The sequence below is a fragment of the Capsicum annuum genome, chromosome 1 (genome assembly GCF_002878395.1).
Source record: "Capsicum annuum cultivar UCD-10X-F1 chromosome 1, UCD10Xv1.1, whole genome shotgun sequence".
Classification (NCBI taxonomy): Eukaryota; Viridiplantae; Streptophyta; class Magnoliopsida; order Solanales; family Solanaceae; genus Capsicum; species Capsicum annuum.
In genome coordinates, this window is record NC_061111.1 from 232587329 (window position 1) to 232609314 (window position 21986).

The window sequence follows — 21986 nt, forward strand, 5'->3', positions numbered from 1 at the left end:
TCTTTAAAGACAAAGTCATGCAATTAGCAAATGAGAAGAAGATCTTCCTCGATGATGAGATGGCTAGTTCTCATCAAATATCTACTACTTTTCGCTCACTTGATCCAGTCCAAATATATGTCAAAGATCATAATGAGAGGTAATTAGAGATTTACAAGTCTTCAGTTGATGAAGGCAATGATGAAGGTTGGACTCTAGTAACCAGGCGTAGACGCAAGAAGACGGGTCTACTAAAGGAGTCGGTCAAGCAACCAACTTAGAGGAAGATGGTAAGAAAATCAACAAAATAAAGGCTGGTCGAGCTCCCAAAAAATACGAAGGTAATGGAGCTTCACCACCAAAAACCTCGGCGTCCGGTGACTTTAGAGGAATTCTTACTGAGTTGGTTTTGTGTAAAGACTGCCCAAGTCAACTTTGAGGCATCTTGTTTTAATACTGCCGAAGAGGGGGCAAAGGGTGAAAATATACCCATGGAAGTTCCTTCATCCTCTGAACCACTTGCTGAACCTCTTGGCCAAGAGGCACATGCACGTGATATAAAAATCACATTCACAAATAACAATCTTTTGCTTGGTGAAGCCCTACTAATCTTCCCTTACACATGGCGGGTCAAATTTTGGGAAAGAAGATCAATAGAATCTTGATAAACGAGGGATTCGGAGTCAACATCCTGCCTATCCGCACTATGAAGAAACTTGGCATCTCTACTGATGAACTGGAAAAAAGTTGTATAATGATCCAAGCTTTCAACCAAGGGGGTCAGAAGGCCATGGGATCTATTAAGTTAGGGATTCGTATGGATAATTTTTTATCAGATCCATTGATGCATGTGATTGATGCCAAAACTTTATACAATATATTGCTTGGTAGGCCTTGGGTACATGGAAACAAAATTATCTCATCCTCTTACTATTAATGCTTGAACTACCTCGAAGGTGGAGTGGAAAGAAAGATAGTAACTGATGATAAACCATTCACTGAAGCTGAATCACACTTTGCCGATGCAAAATTCTACTTGAAAAACTATGTCGTGAATGAGGAAAGGGTTGATGATGTCACCAAGGCTAAGTGTGATGATCTTGCAGCCAATAAGGTCACGGTGACTATTTAAAAATCCACCACCAAGAAGACTTTCTCCACTTTAAATAAAGAAAGCATCGCTCCTACAAAAAAAAAGGCAATTCTTGTTCTTCGCTACGTACCGAAGGTAAAAAAAGAGAAAGATCATCTATCTGATGCCTAATATAATGTGCTAAAGGGGATAAATTTACCTATTAAGAAGATAGATGCAATAAATCCATCCTCAAGGTTGGTTGGAGAAGCTGTGGCTCAAAATCCGCCACAAGATATGACACTCCCTACGAAGCGTACAAAAGAGGGCTTCGATCCAAAAGCATACAAGTTATTTGTAAAGGCTGGATATAATCCTAATGAGCCATTAAGGTTGGGTAAGATTTTGTCGGAAGGTACAAAAAGGCAGGCACGTGAAGGCCTAGGATACATACAACCACCTCCAATTTGCATCTCCATAAGAAGCGCGGTTAGTAACTATATCACTATAGAAGAAGATTCTATCGCATCCAACAAAAGTCCTTCTGTCTTTGATCGACTTGGAGAATCAACCGCAAGAACTTTTGTGTTTGAGAGGTTGGTTCCTCTAAATAAGAAGAAAACTAACAAGCGACGGAGAAGTCATCAAAGTACGACAGTGCACTCCTTGCCTAAAATCCAGAAGGATTTCAAAAGTTTGAGTTTTTTTAGAATGAGGCGACAGACGGAACTGGTAATTCCATACAACAAGGTGTTAAAAGCAAAGGCTCATACTGTGGTTTATACCAAGGAACATGAGGAAGATGAAGAAAGTGTTGGCTCTTCATATCATGTTATGACCCAAAATGAGAATGAGGCCTCATCTCAAATGAAGATTGATGAAGAGATAAGAGATTCTTTCTGGTGTCACCATATATCCATCAACGACGATGATCCTCAAGAGGAGGAATATGCTGGAGATGCTCCATCTCAACTTAAAGGATGAGTGAAGGCCACAATAGATCCCTTAAAAGAAGTTAATCTTAGAATCGATGAAGACCTAAGAACAACTTACCTGAGTGCTTTTCTAGATATGGATATCGTGTATATGGATATACTCAAAGAATATATGGATTTCTTCACTTGGAGTTATAAAGAAATGCCTAGCTTAGATTCGAAAGTAGCGGTCCATCAATGGAGGTCAAGAATGGTGCTCGACCTGTTAAGCAAGCTCAAAGGCGTTTTAGGCCAGAGTTGGTTCTACTAATCAAAAATGAATTTAACAAACTCATTGAAGATAGATTTATTTGTGAAGTCAACTATCCCACGTGGATTTTAAGTACTGTTCTAGTATGGAAGAAGTATGGCCAAATTTGAGTTTGTGTCAAATTTTGAGATCTCAACAATGCATGCCCTAAGGATGATTTTCCAATCCTCATACCAGAGTTGATGATTGATGCCACCACTGGTTATGAGGCAATGTCCTTCATGGATGGTTCATCTGCCTACAACCAAATCCGTATGGCGCTAAAGAATGAAGAGCTCATGGCATTTCGTATGCCCAAAGGTATTTATTGCTACAAGTTGATGCCTTTTGGTTTAAAGAACGATGGAGCCACTTACCGAAGGGCTATGCAAAACATCTTTGATGGTCTACTCCACAAAAATGTTGAATGCCGTGGATGATCTAGTGGTGAAGTTAAGAAAAAGAGACGACCACTTAAAAACCTAAGAATGGTGTTCGAGTTACTTTAAAAATACCAGCTTAGGATGAATCCATTAAAGTGTGCCTTCAGAGTTACTTCTGAAAAGTTTCTTGTCTTCATTTTGAGATACCGAGAAATTAAAATTGATCAAACCAAGGTCGATGCAATTTTGAAGATGCTTGAGCCTCAAAACATTCATGAGTTAAAAAGAATTCAAGGAAGGCTAGCATATTTAAGAAGGTTCATCTCAAACTTGGCCAGAAAATGTTAACCATTTAGTCATTTCATGAAGAAGAATACTCCCTTCGAATGGGACCAAGCTTGTAGTAACACCTTTGAGAGTATAAAATCATACATAATGAAGCCACCGGTTCTTGTGGCACCCATACCTAGAAAACCATCGCGGCACAAGAGAGGTCAGTTGGAGCACTACTGACACAAGAAAATAGTGAAGGCAAAGAAAACTCACTTTACTATCTGAGCAGAATTATGACACCAAATGAGCTAAAGTATTCTCCGATTGAAAAGTTATGCTGGGCATTAGCTTTCTCTATCCAAAATATGAAATACTACTTTCAAGATCATGTTGTCTGTTTTGTGTCCAAGGCTAATCCCGTCAAGTTTGTGATGTCGAAACCAGTCCTCAGTGACCGACTTGCAAGGTGGCACCTTCAATTTCAACAGTTTGATATTGTGTACATTCCCTAAAAACCTGTAAAAGGTCAAGCATTGGCTGACTTCTTGGAAGATCACCTAATACCTGATGACTGGGAGCTGAGTGATGAACTTTCTGATGAAGATGCAATGGCTATTGAAGTTAGATCCCCATGGAAAATATACTTTGATGGTGCTGCACATCGATATGGAGTTGGTGTTGGCGTAGTGTTTGTCACTCCACAAGAAGAAGCCATCCCCTACTCTTTTACCTTGACGAATCGTTGCTCCAATAATGTTGTTGAATATCAAGTGCTCATACTCGAACTTGAGATGGCTGTTGATACAAAACAACTACAATTACAAGTTTTTGGTGATTCCCAATTGGTGATCAAGTAGATTTTGGGAAGCTATGAAGTTAGGAAACCTGAGTTAAGACTATATCATGATTATGCACAGAAGTTGATGGAATGGCTTGGAGAAGTAACCCTCCAGCATGTGCCGAGGAAAGAAAATAAGCAAGCTGATGCCCTAGCCGCTTTGGATTCAACTCTAACTCTTTTGAATCAGACATGAGTTAATACCCGCCAAGAATTGGTAGTACCTCCATCAAATGAGGATGAGGACGTAACAAGTAAGGTTGAATACGTCGTTGTCGTATTCAAACCTATAAAGGAGGATTTGCAACAATCTATCAATGACTACTTGTGTTATGGGATACTTCTAGAAGATCCAAGGAGAAGGACTGACATTTGTCATTGTGCACCTCGCTTCCTTTACTACAAAGACACACTATACCGAAGATCATTTGAAGGAGTACTTTTACGGTGTTTGGGAGAGGAAGAAGCAATTCAAGCTTTAGAAGAAGCACACTAGGGAGTTTATGAATCGCATTAGTCTGGATCGAAGCTTTATTTTCACATTAAAAAGATGAGATATTATTGGCCAACGATGGTGAAAGATTTCTTGGACTATGCTAGAAGATGCAAAGCTTGCCAATTCCATGCAAATTTCATACATCAACCTCCAAAGATACTATACCCAACTGTAGCATCTTGGTCATTCAATGCTTGGGGAATGGATGTTGTTGGTCCACTACCAAAATCTTCTGGTGGACACTTATACATCTTTGCCGCTACAGATTACTTCTCAAAATGAGTTGAAGTTGTTGCTCTCAAGGAAGCAAAGAAAGAAAATGTCGCAAATTTCATTCAAGTGAATATCATCTACCTCTTTGGAATTTCTCAGTAAATAATAACTGACAATGGGAAGCCATTTGATAACAAGCTGATGAACAAAATCAGTGACCTCTTTAGTTTCAAGCAACTCAAGTCTTCTATGTACCACGCTGCCGCTAATGGCCTGATCGAAGCATTCAATAAGATTTTATGCAACTTGTTGAAGAAACTCATCTCCAAATCCAAATGAGACTGGCATGAGCGAATGAAAGAAGCTTTATGAGCGTATAGGACAACTTACCTTACACCGACGCAAGCAATCCCATACTCACTTTCTTTTGGAGTTAAAGTAGTCCTGCTACTTGAGCGTCAAATACCCTCTTTAAGACTGGCTATTCAAGAAGGTCTCACTGATAAAGAAAATTCTAAGTTGTGTCTTGCGGAGTTAGAAGATCTTGATGAGAAGAGGCTAGAGGCTCACCAAAATCTATAATGTTATCAAGCCCGGCTATCTCGTTCTTTTAACAAAAGGGTTCGCTTGAGGTGCTTCTAAGTTGGAGATCAAGTCCTTGCAGTAAGAAGGCCCATCATCACTTCTCGTAAGTCTGGGGAAAAATTCACCTCAAAGTGGGATGGACCATATGTTGTACAAGAGGAATATTCAAATGGTGCTTGCAAGCTTGTCGATGCAGATGACGTGAGGATTGGCCCCATCAATGCCAAGTTCTTGAAGAAGTACTATCCTTGAAGGAAGATGACACTCCTTAAGGCATGAGAATAAACTGTATGTCTACTCCTGGCCCGCCAGAGTATAAACTATGACCTGCTTAAAAAAAATATCCGCTAGGTTGAAAACCTCGAAAGAGGCGACCTAAGCAAAAGTTAGGATGTAAAAAAAACTCACCCCAAAACTACGTTGTGACTTGATCCTCTTTATTGAGGTACGTCGGCGCTTGGAATTTTATTCTAAGTTCAGTTTTATGAGTTTCAAAAAAAATACATGTTCCACTCATATAAAAAATTCAGTCTTTAAAAGACTTTTAACATCATCAATCTTCAGACTTGCACCAAGTATTGGTGACTCAATGGGGGAAAATCCCTATGAAGTATAAGCTTCTTGGATATAAGTTGAAGTCTTCAAATTCACTAAGTCTTCATGTTGGAGCTTTCAAGTTACCATATTGGAGCCTGCAAGATCACTAAGTTTGATAGTTGAAGTCTTCAAATGACTTATGTCTATAAGTTGAAGTCTTTAAATTCACTAAGACTCCATGTTGGAGTTTTTAAGTTACCATATTGGAGCCTACAAGTTCACAAAGTCTGATAGTGGAAGTCTTTAAATGACCTATGCATATAAATTGAAGTCTTCAAATTCAATAAGTCTTCATGTTGGAGCTTTTAAGTTACCATATAAGAGCCTGTAAGTTCACGAATTCTGATAGTTGAAGTCTTCAAATGACCTATGCATATAAGTTGAAGTCTTTAAATTCACTAAGTCTTTATGTTGGAGATTTCAACTTCACCATATTGAAACCTGCAAGTTCACAAAGTCTACAAGTTGAAGTCTTCAGATGCTCTACGACTATAAGTTGAAGTCTTCAAGTCTGCCATATTGAAGCTTTCAGAGTTTGAAAGTTAGAGTCATCAGGTTCTTTGATATATAAGTTGAAGTCTTTAAATCCTTCAAACCTTCTTGAGTTTACCTTTCAATCTTCATGAAATTACCTTTTTCTTATGGCGGGGACGAGTAGCCATCCCTATGCGTCATAAGATTACCATAAAGTTACCTTTTCTTATGGCAGAGATGAGTAAGCCGTCCCTATGCGCCATAAGATTACCACAAAGTTACCTTTTCTTATGGCGTGGACGAGTAGTCGTCCCGATGCACCGTAAGATTACTATAAGGTTACCTTTTAAATCTATTATGGCGGGTATGAGTAGTCATCCCTATGCGCCATAAATAATCATAAAGTTACCTTTCTTATGGTGGGGACGAGTAGCCATCTCTACATTCCACAAGATTACCATGAAGTTACCTTTTACCTTTTGCCATAAGTCTACCATAAAATTACCTTTTACTTTTTCGTATGGCGGGGACGAAAATACATCCCTACGCGCCATAAAATTATCATGAAATTACCTTTCTTATGGAGGGGACGAGTAGTCATCCCTTTGCACCATATAATTATCGCCTTTGCATGAAAAACATTATTTTGAGCAAATAAAGAGGGGATCTAGTAGCGCAAAGAGAAAAAAATAAAGAAAATAAAAGAAAGGGAGGAAAGGAATACCTCGTCGTGGAAGCTTGAACGTGCTGGATGAACTTGAAGCTCCTGCTATGCTCTTGAAATTATGCCACAACAAGTGCAAGATCATTGGTATTTATAAATGTCTAAAGGCGGTGGGTATCGGCTGATAAGAGCTCAAATTTGAGTCAAATAGGATTCATAAAATCCAATCCAAATAGGACTCTAGTATTAGTACTAGTACAAACGACGTTAGTTCTCGAATCCCATATAAATTTGGAAAACAAAAGAAAGGGAATTGCAGTAATCTCATGCAAATATGGGAATGTCACTTGGGTTAGGCGGCTATGTCTTTAACACCATGCATGAATCAAATAGCCTTGGTGAATGTTACCTTAAAATATTAAAAGTGAAGTTGGCAGTCATTGACATTTTTGTTTACACAAAATATTACCCCTGGACAATATTTTTGTTTAAAATACTACCCCTGGACAATATTGTGTAAAATAATGCAATCATTGGCATGTCATTGGCATTTTTAATGCTCAAAGTTAGAACTTTAAAGACATACCATTAATTAATACTTCAAGACTCAGCTTCAATTTCAACAAATTGTTATTTCGACAATTCTTGAAGTAGGGGGCATTCTGTGGAAAATGAAATTTTATGAAATATAAATTCATAAAAAATTTGGATAATATTAAATTTAAAATATGTTAATCCCAAATAAATATTGTGGATTAATATAATTGGATTAATTAGTTAAGTCCAAACACATATGGATTTAATTAAAAACCTCAATTGGGCTAACCCATTAATTTAGGCTACAAATGATTAAACCCACTTTAGCAAGCCCAAGATGTCATCGCATACTAGAGGCCCAATTTGGTGCCACATGTCAAATGACGTAGCATGCCAAGTCAAGTGAAGGAGCCCATGAGACCATGCCACGTGTTAAAATGATGCAGTAAATTAAAAGCCCATAAGAAATGTCATGTCACTTAAATCTGATTGGCCAAAGTAAGTTCATGTTTATCATTACTCTTTACTTTCTACAACTATAAATAGGGGCCTCATAATTCAGAAAAGGGACCAACAAGTTTAACAAGAATCAAGAGAGAGCTCGGGATCAAAGCAGCAGATTTCTCTACAAATTCAAGAACAAGCTCAAGATTTCAAGATCAAGAGTTCAAGGTTCAAGAACAAGCTCAAGATTTTAAGATCAAGAGTTCAAGATTCAAGAACAAGTTCAAGCTTCAAGATCAAGACTACAAGATTCAAGAACAAGCTCAAACGCCCTTGAATTCAAGTACAAGGTGAGATCAAGTTTATCAAGTCTTTACATCAAGTTCAAGTTCAAGATCAAGACCGCTAGATTCAAGAACAAGCTACAAGCCCTTGGATTCAAGCACAAGCAAGATCAAATCCGTCAAGTTCAAGTTAAAGTTCAAGATCAAGCTCGAAACCCTTGAATTTATAGTTGAAAAGGTGAATCAGAGGAATCATAAAGATTGTAACACTCACTTATTAAAATCAATAAATCGATTGTTGCAGTATTTTTCTTATCTCAATTATTATTTTCGGTCTCGAGAATTTTATTGTCCAACATAGCTGAAGCAAACATGTTATAAATCTCTATTTTAATTTTTTATTAAATATTATTAATTTTTTAATACATAAATGACATATAATAAAATTAATTATGGGCGATACAGTAAAATTACGATTGAAGCAACTAAAGAAGACATGTTATAAATGTCTATTTTATTTTTTATTAAATATTATTAATTTATTAATTCATAAATAACATATAATAATTATTTAAAAATAATATAGTAAAATCACAAAACAAACAACTTTCAATCGGCAGCAAAATGACTGGAAGCTGCTTCAACTGCCTCTTATTATTACTCCTATATATAAGTGAGAACTTGGGTACTACTATTTTGTCTTATATTAATGGTACTTCCGTAATTACTCTTAAAATGAAGGGTTTTTTCTAAGCTTGGTATATAGATATGTGATCACCATTGTATCCACCTGTTCACTAATTTGGCCTTTCATTACTACTCTTTTGTGTTCTTAAAAAAGAAGAGAAAATACCTGTGAAAATTTTGGAAGACGAGACCTGAGAACTTGGGGTTTCCATAGATTTTGCCTTACACTTCTGGTGAGTTATACCGAATTTGAAGATTAAAGATCAGTGTGTAGTAGGAGTAATAGTTTCAATTACTTTTGACAATTTCTTATTGAACTTGAAGCTTTATATCCACATTTGATTGGAGTTATTCAATGTTCTCAGCATGAACTATTAGTAAATTCTTTTGACCTTCTCTTCTTGCTATCAAAAGATAAAAATAGTTATGGAAAAATTAGAACAGAATTGTTGAGTTTCATTTCTATTAGTGAATAGATTTTCATTGATTTTTGCTTCCTTTACTTCTGCTAAGAAAAAAATTAGGGATTTTGATTGATTTTAGTTTCCTTAACTTTTGGGATTTTTGGTTCTCTAACTTCTGTTAAGAAAAAAATTGAGGATTTTGTTATTGTTATGGTATTGATTTCTATTGGTGAATTCATCTATAAAGTTATTGTGTATCTCCTCTTAAGGGAATGTCGATATCATAAACAAACATAATCTAGAAGAAATTTTTACTCCAACTTTGAATGTAGTATCTTCACTCGGAATCCCCACCAAGTAATCAGTTGCTAAGTTAGCACGTCCTTTTGTTATTGAAGAGTTGGCTGTGCACATAGGTAATTCGTTTGACACCGGTCTGGATAGAGTGACATAGATAGCAATGTTTTATAAAGTTGATTCTAACTATGTTGGTTCTGAGATATAATATGTTGTTATTCCTTGAGGATACCAATACTGATGAATATTATATTTACCAAAAGCTTCCTAACTTGTGAAGGTAGAGAAACTATTTTTTTTGGACGCTCAGCTTAAGCTCAACCAATTCATCCCGACCATCCTCACAACGAGCTGATGAAATGGAATTGAAGAGAAAAAACTTAAAGAAGGAAGACATGGGTAGCCACTTACAATCTAACGATATTTCTTGTTCATCAAAAGTCATTAAACCTGGAAAAAAACAAAGGAATCATTGAGTACCAAGCTTTTTACATTACAGTTTAGATAGTAGCTTGACCTACACCTTTGCATATTTGACCGCTCTGCTATCTCACCAATATAAATCTTCGAGGAATGTTTTCATTTCTTTGAAGAATATAAAAACAAAGAATTTAAAATTACTAATTACTATACTAAAACATAAGGAAGACATCCAAAAGAAATATTAGGTGTAACAACCATAACAATATTGATTATAATCTATAAAGAAAGTAGAAACGAATATAATAACAATGACATTTTTAATAACGAACCATTGTAAATCAAAGAAGGAGTACCATTTGATGCTAATTGTCAAGTGAAAATCTTAATGTAGCAGATCAAGTACAACTCCATTTCCACCTTTATCCAAGTAGATCACTTTCAGAATCAATATGAAATGTGTGTTTATTGCTTTTTTGGTATTTAACTGATACCTAGAAATTCATTTTAGATTCTATATTCAGTAGCAATTAAAAAGAAAATGTTATTAGCAACGTAAAATAATTTCTTCATCTTGCTGTCAGTTGCTCTGTATAATGAAAGCCAACAATATGAATATTTGATGCTCTAGCAGTACATTCACCCTACAAAATTTGAAATAGTTGGAGCAACTTGGCTTAGGTTTGGTAGGTTGACAATAATTCTACGTTTGCATAAGTTGTTAAGCAAGCCATGTGGAATGAAAGTTTGGGTCTATTATCCCTACCGAAGTTGTTTCCTCATATGTGATAACTTGAATATTTCAAATAATCTGAAGGCTACCAAAGCATCTACTTCCAGAAGTGCTAAAATTTCAATTTTGTTTCCAACCAACATTATTTCTGAGAATTTTTGAGATGTCGTCTCTGTACTAACACCTTATCGGAAACAACTACTTGAATTACCTCTTAGAGTATACAAAATAATGTGGTGACTATTATTTCCACGTGTTTTGGTAGGCTAAGGACACCATTTGGCCTTACATAACTTTTTCTTATGTACATAATTTGATCAAAAAATGACACATCCTTTTGTTATTGAAGAGCTAGTTGTGCACATAGGTAGTTCGTTTGAGACTCGATTAAGTTTTTAATTGTGTGATGTTGCTATTGTTCTTAGTAGCTTAGCTTGTTGTCTACGTTTATACCTGCGTGATGCTTTTGTTGTTCATGTGATGCTTTTGTTATTCAATATTGTCATTCTATGTAACTCAGTTAGTTGGTTAGTTATGTTTTAAGTTCTGCGATGCTTTTATTGCTTCAAGATTTGATGGTTAACTGAAGAATTATGCAATATATGAAATTGACTATAATCTTGTGAGGGACTGAGAGTTTACAGTGCTCTATCAGGGTATATACACACTGCCTTTTCAAAGAGTGATTCCCTAAGATAATAACTATTGGTTGAATAAGTATTAGTAGTTTTTTCATCATATTAATTCTTGCAAGAATCTTAGAACTAATGACCTTTTTCCCCCTTTCTTGAAGTTGTTGGCGTGATCTGGGAATTTAAAACTACTCTCAGAACAATTGATTGATGTTAATTTTAACACTTAATTAGTTTTAGAGTTCCATCAAGATGTTACTTTCCAATTATCATTAGGAAATCATGTCATCGGCTATCACCGATAACTAGAACCTAAGACTAAGAACAATAAAAGATAAGCTACGCAAGTATAAAAAGCTGAGCCCCTCTTAACAATACATTTTGAGCTATGATATAGCTTTGCTATAACTAATTTTATCAGATTAATGAAATGTTACACTATAAAAGTCAATCCCCCAAGTAGATACTTTAACTTTCCAGTAACCATTTAGACACTTCTTTGTCTTATAAACACTCCAATCCGGCGTACTGTGCAAGACTAACAATCGTCATTGACGTGTAAAATGAACTATGAAACAATGAATCATGTAAAAGAAGTATGGAAATAAAAAAATTTCCCATCTCTCTACATCAGAACCCTCCCTTCTTCCTTGTATTTTTATTTTAGAACCATTTCTTCCAAAATATTTTTGCGCTCCAATAGTTAGAAATAGAGGAAATATGGAACCTGGGAAGGACAGTGAACAAGGGAGTAACTCGCATGATGAAATGCATTGGTGCAGCTCATTATTTACCACTGTTGCCAATCACCTTTTTGGTACAAAGACTTGGATGAGCAAGTTCATTTGTAAATCTAGCCTATATATTAAAGATTAGTGTGTAATAGGAGTATTACAAACAAGTTTAATCATCTCCTATAGTTTCAAAAGTTTAAACATGTTGAATTTAAAAGCATTTCCCCATTATGCTATTGAGTAATTTTAGAGCATAATAGATAAACGTGTCCTTTAGCTTGGCTTTAGCTGGTTTATTTGTTTACTAAATAATTTCTATACATAAAAAGAGATATTTTAAATAAAGAATGTTAATAGGCTTTAATTCTTATTTCCTTTGTTTTCTTCGCAGTTGCAGCTTTTGTACGCAAAATCTTTATTTCTGTTGTTGTACAATCTTTCACTTAGTAGGTAATGTTTCCATTATCAAATGTAAGTATCATTTATGTTACAGATTCTTATTATCTCCAACATATTCAGTTACGTTTAAGGAATGTTAATATGTACTACTATAAGTAAAAACCTGATAATTTCATTTATAGATATTTAAATAGCAATAACTAAGATGAATTCAATTTTTTACAATAGATTGTACAAACTTTTATAAGTTTCATTATAGAAACAACTTTTTAATAAAGAATGTTAATAGTCTTCAAATCTTATTTGTTTTTCATGCTTTGCAGTTGTAACTTTTGTACACAAACTCCTTACTTTCACTATTGTACAGTGTTTCAACAGAAGGTAATATTTTACTTATTTCACTCAAATGAATTATCTTCTTATTCTACTTTTTCGTATTTAATTCACACGATCATCTTATGTTTCCAATTATATAACCTAAATTTGTTCTATTTGATTTTTAATCCTATTGTGTAACCCTATATTTTGTTTGTAGGAATTAAAAACAAAATATAAAACAAAACCATTGTGAAATCAAATGTCTCCAATAAAAATAAAAATGACTAATACTCAAATGAAGAAAAATCTTCGACATCGTATTTCTTACAAAGAAATGCCATCTAAATAGAAAAAAGCACTTTTTGAACGACGAAGACTACAACATGCTACCAAAACACAACCTACAACAAAAAATACACATCGACATAATTATTCAACAAACGTAAAAATTAAATATCTTTTTCCACAGAATGAGTTCCAATCAATGCAACATGCTGAAATGAGACGGAATCAGAATCTGTTCAGAATTCAAGAGAAAAAAGTGGTTTCCCGCACTGATCATACAATCTCTGGGAAAGTTCACATTTTATCCTGTACTGAAAAATGAAACATCATGCCCTCTCTTCCTGCACCATCCACATTCCATATTAAAGAAGGAAACAAGAAGCAAAAAAAAAAGATCTACTTCTTCCAACGGTCCAATAGGTCAGTCATTTTCTTGATATACAATCTAATACATTTCGTTCTTTAGTTCATCACTATTCCATATTGAAAGAATACAAATTACTGAACTATCTTCTCTTTCAAACATATTCAGATATTTAGAAGACACAACTGGCTTACATCAGGCATTTGAAGACTCAGTATGTTCTGGTAAAAGCTCTTTCAAACTACTAAATTCCTATAGAAAATTATGATACCAAAAGAATAAATGGATTTTTCATTATGAAAAATAACAACCTTCTGTGTAATGAATGTCTTAAACACAATGATTTAGCTACTCAAAAGTTACAACTATATGTATTCAAGAAAGCAATGTAACAAGAAAAAGTAGTGCTTGCTGTTGTTGTCGTATCAAGTAATCACTGTTATAATAGGTTAATCCTTGGTTTTATTTTTGTAATTGAAATCTTCCATGTTGCAGGTTTGGCTCCATAACCTCGATTTTGGACTTATTGTTTACACAGTTGAAAAAATCTGTGATAATTTTGAGGAAAATCCTTTTTATAGCAGGTAACTTATCTCTATCAGTTTACAAGAAAACTACAAATTGATGTATATATTAAATATACTACATGCTGGTCAAGTAACTTAGCCTCCCCTACATAATCACAGAAAATTAGTAGGTAACCAGGTCCAAAGAGAGGAAACAAAGAAAACTACTATTAGTGCAAGATAAGAAGAACATAAGATGTATATATAGATATACATTTACAATGGGAAAAATCTTAATTCTTATCATCGTGAGTTGTTGTATGTATGTCTATATTTATTGGTTTGGGGTGAGACTGCAAATCTTTGTTTTGCTCCTGAATGTTTGTGTTATATATATCATCATATGGTTTTGGAGCTAAATTACATTCTTGATGGTCACTTTGATGAGAACACTGGACACCCTTTTATTCCTTCCACTTATGAGCAATTTGGTTCTTAAATAAAGTTATTACTCTCATTTATGTAATAATTAAGGGTGAAGTTGAGAGGAGTAGAAGTGGCACTGCTCCTCATTCAGCTTGGAGAAATTATGATGATATTAATGAGTTCATTTGAAGTAGGAAGTGTTTCCGAAGCCTGAAATGGCCTTTGGACTTTTCAAGTAGTTTTCTTCATACTACTGTAGGTATAAGAGTTGGTAAGAGAGAGTTTTGATGCTGGAACTCAGTATAGTTTAGTTACCAGGGATACAATGTCGATTGGTGTAAGAATGGTCTTGAAAAGTGTAGTTGCTGTGAGAAAGCAATTTAAATTATATCCTTTAAGTTTTACATAGATACAGAAGATAAAAATAAGATTTCACTAGGTTTCCAAGTTTCCTAATAATTAGAAATACAAAGGAATAACTGACGTTTCAGTATTGAACGTATAGGTAATCTCATTTTCTCTATTTGGCTAATTATGGTAAGTGTAATGTTGTTTCCCAACTAGAAAGTCCCAATTTTTTGGGCTAATCCGTTTTGGGTAGATAAGAATTTGTAAACCCAAGCAAGACGAGCAAAACATCTAGAAAAATTTTAAACTGAAGTAAAGAAGCAACAAAAATTTAGAGATTTGAAAATGAGAAGTATTATCAGGTCTCTCTTATCCAATTCAAAAGAAAACTTGAAAGATAATGTACACAAGATTGTCTCCATTGTGAATGACTTCACAAAAAAGAGACCAAGATTGTCTCCATTGTGAATGACTTCACAAAAAAGAGACTAATTGTTCAAAGAATTTAATCATATGTTGAATGAATTTGATAGATTTAACTTAGTTGTACATAATTATTTTATTACTGCAAATCTTGAATGAGAAAAGCTTGACAAAACTCGATAGAAATGAAGTTTCATGGACAACTATAATTTCGAGGTTGTTTTTTAATTTATCTCTGATTTTTTAAATTTAGGTTTCAACAAGTATCACATTCATATTGTTCCTATAAGGATTAAGTCGACTAAATCTTTAGGAATTCGTATTATTCAAGGAAAAAACCTTCACGTTACACTCCTTACCCTATTATTCCCCTGCTCTTCGCTAAATTCTTGATATCATTAACAGTTGCAGTCTTGCCAATTCTCTTGACAAGAATAACATAGAAGTTTGTTTACAAGCATGTTTCAAGATAATAATGGTATCATGTAAAATTGAATTTTGTAACTTAACTTAATTATTTGGTTTCTCTCAATAGTTTGTTGATTTGAGATTGCATAATAATAATAATAATAATATCATCTACTTGCTTACTGATGAATAGGACCCCCCATTTTCCTAATTTCTCATGTTGTTTCATGTATTAGTTGAGAATTGTTAGGCTATCTGCTCTAAACAAATTTTTTTTTATAGAAGTTGCTCAAGATAATGGAACAATAGACGAAATAGGCCTTAAAACTGCCTTCGCTGCAAAGGAACATACTATGTTACTATTTGGTTTCTATTATCTGGAAAGGAACACCTAAAGAAGAAGACGTTTAAGAAGTTCAATTCACAAAAGGTAGTCTTAGTTCTCCACCACTGTCTTCAACAAAATGTTATTTCTACAACTAACCAACAATATACCACAGCTCTAGCACTATTTGTACCAACAAATGATTATATGTAGTACTTTAAAACCTAAAAACATAACAATGTAATTTTTGTTTCACATACTATGAAGCATAACTCTTTATATCACATATTATGAAACATAGCTGTTTTATCTGCAATGCACGGGCACACTAGTATACGAGAAAGAGAAAGTCATTACTGATTAGTTTGCTTTACAACCCAAATCAGGGAACCTAGAAATGATGTGTATGGGAGGTTCAAACATTTTTGTTTAAAAAACAGCAATCGCATACAAGTCAACCAGCCCTACATCTTTTCTTTTCCTTTTTCTTCTCCTAGATCTAAAATTTGAAATTGCAAGATGTAATACCCCGAGACTCTAACCAATAGTGCAACCATGAATCAAGCTCATGAGAAATAAATTATAATATTTTGGGTTGTTTTCTGATTAAGGATGGTGTGTATTAAGGCCTTAAAGATGTCCTAAAAATTGGGTGAATAAAAACATTACTTACTGATTGAATTCTTGGGAAGGATATTGGTATAGTCAATTTCAAATGAGCATATCTTTCATTATACTTGAAATTTTTGATATCATGACCTATCAACAGACATATAATTGAATTAGCTTTCCAACGATACAAATTTCATCAAAATATGATATTGGAGCAAAGAGTTATACCCATTTTACTCCAGCATATCAATCTAGAAAAGGCTGACAACATTTCTAACGGGATGTCATGTTTTTGATGCCATTTCTGATGACGTTGTCACTTTCTGATGATATTTCTGACGATGTCATCAACCTTAGGTAGAAAATCAAAAATTTGAACCTTTTGTGACAACATTTCATGATGGCCTATCATGGGTCTGACGGCCTATCACGAATGTCGTCGGTCATTTTTTTTAGCAATTAAGGGGAATTTTTGAAAGGGTATTTTGGTCTTTTTCACTGATTTTGACCCTCTATATATATCTATGTAAAGAAGAAAACTTCATTCTTCTTCCATTTCATCAAGAATACTAGGGTTTCTCTCTTAAAATCCAATCCAAATCTTCCAAGAACATCAAGAATCCAAACATAAATTTCACAAATTGGTTCAAGATTCAAGGTACCTAAGTCAAAAACATCAAGAACCCTAACTCAAGAAGTGGAAAAGGAGTCTATAACAAGTTTCTTCATTCCAATCCATAATCAAGGTATGTGGGGTTTGAACAAGAACACTCTTTTCGTTCTTGTGCCTAAAGATTTAATTTCTATTATTGATTTACATGAATTTGCAAAGTGGGATTACACTCAAAATTCTCTATTAATGATTTATGAGATTTGAGTTGATTAAGTTTGATATTATGATATATTTACCATCATATTTCTTGAATTGAGGATTTATGCTATGAGTTGAATATTCTTATTATGAATTGATGATTTCCGAATGAGTTGAGATAAGTGTCATAATTTAAGCCTTCCATGAGAAGTTAATTATTGAATACATATTGATATTGAACTTGCGAGTCAAGAATGAGTCCTGTGATGTTCCCTTGAAACTTTTGATATTTGAAATGATTTGATAAGCAAATGTACTTGAGGTTGAGAAAGATTGTGTTGAGTTGAGTCGAGTTAGAAATCCACAAGATGTTTATGATTTACAGACGAGATATATATTTATGTTATGGTCTTTATAATAGACCCATGAGTTGATATTGATTAAGGTGGATTTCCTAACGCGTTCTGAGCTGAGTTTGGGAGGAGTATTTAGCACCGAGCAGAAAATGTGGTATTTCCCCAAAACTATGTGCCACTGTAGGATTGATATTGATGATTGTGGTCCAGAGGCCGAGTATGGGATTGTGATTGAGAAATTGAGGTTGTACCCCTTGGCAAGAGTTCGACACCCCTGCCAATGTGGATTTCTCTCCTTAGGAGAGAAAATCATTGGACTCCATGCGACTCATATGGTGTAGTTATGTCGATTATAAGAAACTCCCTAGTCCATAATGATTTGAGTACCTTGAGTTACCGAGTCACTCTAAGTCATGAGTCAAAGAGTTTGAGTTGAGTTAAATGATTTATGAGATTTATGAAGCATGCGTTATTACTGATGACTTATGGGAATAATGTTTCAGATAATTCAAGCGAAGGGAGGAATTATTATTAGCATGCATGATTTTCTTATACATTTATGATATTATTTAAAATGTTGCATCCACCCCCACATACTCAGTACATTCCCAAGTACTGATTCCCATACTCTTCTGTGTTCTACATTTTCTTGTGATGTAGGTTCAGGTGCTCAGTCTCAGCAGCGACAGTGATCTTCGAGTACCTCCATCTACATTCGTTCAGTTGGTGAGTCCTCATGGTTCAAGGACCTATGTACCTAATTTTTGTCTTAATAGTAGAGGGTTTTTTATTCTCAGTTCAGTACGAGTCAGTTAGGGATCTGTCCCAATGGCTCCTCAGTTTTATGTAGTAGAGGCTTTGTCAGACTAGAGTACCAGTATGTACAGAACTTTTGTATTTTGATTGTACAGGATAGTATCTCTTCGTATTCCATATGTTTATGACATGACTATTCTTCCTTATTACAGCTTGATTATTGTCATAGTGAGTTATACAAGTGATGACAGGCTTAGAGGGTTATCTTAAGGCCGCGTGAGGCCTTAAGCACCGTGTGACATCTTGGGATGGGATCTTGGGGCGTTATAAGCTTGGTATCAGATCCTAAGATTTAAAAGAGTCCTAGGGAGTCTGGCAAGCTGCATTACATAGAGTTTTGATCATCGGTGTGTAGCACGCCACATCTATGAGCAAGAGACTGCTGGACGTTTTAGGAAAAGTCATTTTTCTCTTTCAAAAGTCTTTTGTGCCTATGACTGTTTCTCTCTACTATTAATTCGTAATCTCTTATGACAGAAAATGCCTCCTCGTAGTGCTCGCAGAAACAACGAACGACCTCAACCCGTTGATTCTTTAAATGAGACAGTGACTTATACCAAATTTTAGGCAGCTTTTCAGGCGCTTGCCCAGGCAGTTACCGCCAATGCTCAGGACAATGTTCAGGATGTTGTTCTACCTTCGTAAGAAGGTAATTCTACAACAGCTCAAGTTTGGGATTTTATGCAGATAAATCCGCCAGAGTTTTATGGGTCAAGGGCAGGTGAAGACCCCCTGTATCTTGATGAGGTGAAAAAGATCACCTAAATTATGCATGTAACAGAGGAAGAAAGTATGGAGCTAGCTTCCTATCGCTTGAAAGATGTTGCTTATGATTAGGTGGAGCTGTGGAGGAAGAGTAAAGGGGAGGATGCCGCTCCCATGACTTGGCAGTTGTTCCAGGATGTGTTCTTAGACTGATTCTTTCCCCCGGAGCTGAGGGAAGCAAAACTAAAAGAATTTATGAACTTGAGACAAGGCTCTATAACAGTTAAGAAGTATTGTCTTAAATTCAACCAGTTGTCTAAGTATGCTCCCGGTATGATGGCTGATTCCAGGACCAGTATGAGTAAGTTTTTGACTGGCGCATCGAGTTATGTTGTGAAAGAGTGTAGGTCCTCTATGCTCAATAGGGACATGGATCTTTCTAGATTAAAGATACCTGCTCAGTAGATTGAAGCAGACAAGGTGAAAGAGAGGGAAAGAGTAAGAGGGAATAAGAGAGTCAGATCAGAGAAGCAGGGGTATAGTTAGAGTAGATTTTCTGCAAGGATCCTCCCTCAGTTTCAGAGCCGTTCTTTTGTGCCAGCACTGTCATCAGCTAGTGCTCCCACATCCAGAGTCAGGCAGGAGCAGGGTAATAGACCTACTGTGTCCAGATCTCAGGATAGTGTGAGTAACAGACCTCGTTCTCCCCCATGTCCAAAGTACAGTAGGGACCATCCCGGTGAGTGCTTAGTCGATCAGAGGGGTTGCTTTGGTTACGGTAAGTTGGGCTACAAATTTAGGGATTGCCCATATACTAGACAAGGGAGCCGTGATGTTCGTCCCCAGAGTCAGGATATTAGTACTCCAGCCCCTTTGGTTTGTCCTACTCCTCTTCAGGGTGCCTCATCTAGTACTGCCGGTGGTCAGCGCCAAAATTGCTTTTATGCTATACCACCCCACCAGGAGTAGGAGGATTCACCAGATGTTGTTACTTGTACGTTCTATGTATTTTATTTTGATATGTATGTGTTGATGGACCCTGGGTCAAGTCTTTCTTATGTGACTTCGTTAGTGGCTGTGAATTTTGAGATCAATTCTGAAAAGATTCCTGAGCCTTTTATAGTTTCTACTCCTATAGGTGAACCTGTTATTGCTAAGCAAGTTTATAAGAAGTGTCCTATCACTGTCCTTCACACAGTAACATTTGCAGATTTGATTGAGCTAGACATGGTTGATTTTGGGTATGGATTGGCTTCACTCTTGTTATGCGTCTATAGACTGTCGTAGCAGTGTAGTCAAGTTTCAGTTTCCCAATAAATCAGCCTTTGAGTGGTCCGAAAGTTCTGTATCTCCAAGGAGTCATTTCATAGCCTATCTTAAAGCTAGGAAATTGATATCCAAGGGTTGCATCTATCATTTGGTTGGAGTTAAAGATACTAAGTTTGAGACTCCGACCATTCAGTTGATCAACATTGTTAATGAGTTTTGCGATGTTTTTCCAGAAGATCTCCCAGGGGTACCTCCCGATAGAGAGATAGAGTTTAGAATTGATCTTCTCCCCGACATGCAGCCTATTCCTATTACTCTATCGTATGGCCCCCGCAGAACTTAAGGAGTTGAAAGAGCAACTCAAAGATCTTCTAGATAAGGGTTTCATAAGGCCTAGCATATCTCCTTGGGGTGCACCCATTCTGTTCGTGCGAAAGAAAGATGGTTCATTGCGGATGTGCATTGACTATCGTCAGCTTAACAAGGTCACAATCAAGAACAAGTACCCTCATCCTAGAATTGATGACCTGTTTGATCAGCTACAAGGTGCCAGTTACTTCTCAAAAATAGACTTGAGATCCGATTATCACCAGCTTAAAGTTAGGGAGTGTGATATTCCAAAGACAGTTTTCCACACCCGATATAGTCATTTTGAGTTCTTAGTCATGTCCTTTGGGCTAACAAATGCCCCAATAGCTTTTATGGACCTCATGAATTGGGTGTTCAGACAGTACCTGGATATGTTTTTTATTGTGTTCATAGATGATATTCTTGTATACTCCCGAAGTGAGAACGACCATGCAGATCATCTCCGAATAGTCTTGCAAACCCTAAGAGATCATCAACTATTTGCCAAATTTAGCAAGTGCGAATTTTGGCTAAGGTCAGTTGCTTTTCTAGGTCGTATTTTTTCTTCTGAAGGTATTCGAGTTGATCCTCAAAAGATAGAAGCTGTGAAAGATTGGCCTAGACCTATTTCCCTGTCTGATATTGAAATACCCCAAGAAATTTTTCATTGAAATTTTGTGCGTAAAAGTGTTGGGTTCTATCTTCTAGAATGAATTATAAATTTTTCGTGCAGAATGTCTTAGATTATGACCCACCATTGTGTAGATTATCGAATAATATTTCCAACGATATGTGTATCATAAAATACGGACACCCGAGCGACGAGTTATGAATATTCCGATCGAACCGTTAATAGTAGTGAACAGTAAAATGTGCAAGAAAAAGTACTAAGACCTGGCATATTTTTCTCCAACTTTAAACGATCATAAATCCTTGTACATAGTGATCTGGGTGATCTACTATATATCAACGAAAAGATCTGCAAGTTCTTTTTCCAATGAAATTGGTTTCATCCAATTTGTCTATTGTAGCAAAACGTTATGGTCAATCTACTTCAGCGTATCGAAGATGAATTTTTGGATCAACTTTAAATGATCATAACTCCTCGTACACCATGATCTGGGTGAGATACTATATATCAACGGAAATACATGAGAGTCCTCTTTCTAATGAAATTGGTTTCATCCAATTTGAATATCGGATTAAAACATTATGTTTGATCTACTTCAGACTATCAAAATAGTCCACCAAAGGACAGATTCGAGAATTATTTGATTTTTAGGGGCATTTTGGTCAT

General features: G+C 35.6%; 1 long non-coding RNA gene across 7 annotated transcripts; it reads left to right on the forward strand.

The window, feature by feature from the left end:
- The first annotated feature begins 8761 nt into the window (after window positions 1–8761).
- On the forward strand, window positions 8762–20766 carry LOC107840838. 7 transcript variants are annotated; one of them, XR_007053715.1, is made up of 8 exons: window positions 8806–8983; window positions 9732–9850; window positions 12362–12441; window positions 12693–12750; window positions 13157–13392; window positions 13505–13560; window positions 13832–13920; window positions 15730–16088. It is a non-coding gene; the product is annotated as an uncharacterized LOC107840838 (long non-coding RNA). The 7 variants fall into 7 exon arrangements; XR_007053714.1 differs by lacking the exon at window positions 9732–9850 and adding an exon at window positions 18212–18516 and having other exon boundaries at window positions 8808–8983; window positions 15730–15877; XR_007053713.1 differs by lacking the exons at window positions 9732–9850; window positions 15730–16088 and adding exons at window positions 18212–18277; window positions 18845–20766 and having other exon boundaries at window positions 8810–8983.
- Window positions 20767–21986: the final 1220 nt, after the last annotated feature.